A 339-nucleotide genomic window follows, 5' to 3' on the forward strand; every position below is an offset into this window, starting at 1 on the left:
AAAAAAAAAAAAAAAAAAAAAAAAAAAAAAAAAAATGTATTAAAATATACATAATTCAAAGAAAATAAGAACATTTTAAATAAATTGTCTTATTTATGTATTTTGAAAATATGTTCAACAATTACATATTTATTCGAAAAAAAAAAAAAAAACGTTTTAATATGGTTTTGTAAAAGCATGAAAATGTAAGAATTGCATTTCCGCCATTGCATGTTGTGAATAATTATTTTATTTGTACAACTTTATGAAAAATGTATATACAAACTAATAGCTGTCAGGTAAAAAAAAAAAAAAAATAAATAAATAATTTAACTGTTGGCTGTCTTTTTTTTTAAATTT

Source organism: Piliocolobus tephrosceles, unplaced genomic scaffold, assembly GCF_002776525.5.
Source record: "Piliocolobus tephrosceles isolate RC106 unplaced genomic scaffold, ASM277652v3 unscaffolded_27451, whole genome shotgun sequence".
NCBI classification, from domain to species: domain Eukaryota; kingdom Metazoa; phylum Chordata; class Mammalia; order Primates; family Cercopithecidae; genus Piliocolobus; species Piliocolobus tephrosceles.